This window comes from Myotis davidii, unplaced genomic scaffold, assembly GCF_000327345.1.
Source record: "Myotis davidii unplaced genomic scaffold, ASM32734v1 scaffold592, whole genome shotgun sequence".
Lineage (NCBI taxonomy): Eukaryota > Metazoa > Chordata > Mammalia > Chiroptera > Vespertilionidae > Myotis > Myotis davidii.
The window spans coordinates 1,107,705-1,108,666 of NW_006284844.1; positions in this window are offsets into that span (position 1 = coordinate 1,107,705).

Sequence of the window (962 nt, forward strand, 5' to 3'; positions counted from 1 at the left end):
ACCACCATAATGCCACCAGACACAAAGAATTTCACAGTGCACACTTCACATTTCACAGATCAAAGCAAATCTGAACTTTCTAAGTGCATATTCATGTGAGCTTAAGAATGTATAGGTGTTTTGGAAAGAAGGTGAACCAAAAGGTATTACCTATGAAATAATACATTTGATACACAGGCCAATTAGAAATGGCAAAGAATGGACAATATATAAGTATAATAATACACCTAAAAGATTAAGAAGACTTGAAAATCCCAAATAACAGAGCATAATAATGGAATTTTAAAAAGATAAGATAAAGTGTTTTGTTGTGTATAACTGGACCTATTTAAACAATATAATCTCTTAATTAATTATGTCTAGTTAATTGCTTAGTTTTTCTGCCCATTTATATAAAAATGTTATGTATATACACTTCTAAACGTCCCGTGTGCGGAGTGACGCCAGGTGCGTGGGGAGGCGCTGCTCCTTGTTCAACGAGACGATCAGAGATCCGGGAGGTAAGCACACGTGCATCCCACACGGGGTAAGAAGTGACACAAACCCGGCCTGTGTGGCTCAGTGGTTGAGCGTTGACCTATGAACCAGGCGGTCAGGGTTCGATTCCTGGTCAGGGCACAGGCCCTGGTCGCAGGCTCCATCCCCATTGGGGGCGGGGTGGGGTGGTGGGCGTGCAGGAGGCAGCCAATCAGTGATCCTCTCTCATCATCGATGCTTCCATCTCTCTCTCCCTCTCCCTTCCTCTCTGAAATCAATAAAAATATATATTTTTTAAAAAGTGACCCTGAACCTCTGGCCGTAGCCTCTGCACGGCCCCCACCTCAGGGTCCAGAACAGCTCCTCATGGTTCCAGGCTCATGTGTCCTGGACGGACCTTTGCTGGCCCGAGGCGGCCAGTGCCCGGTGCTGGGGCCCCGGCCCTGTGACGTCCGGCCGTCTGTCCTGCAGCCCTGCAGTTGGGC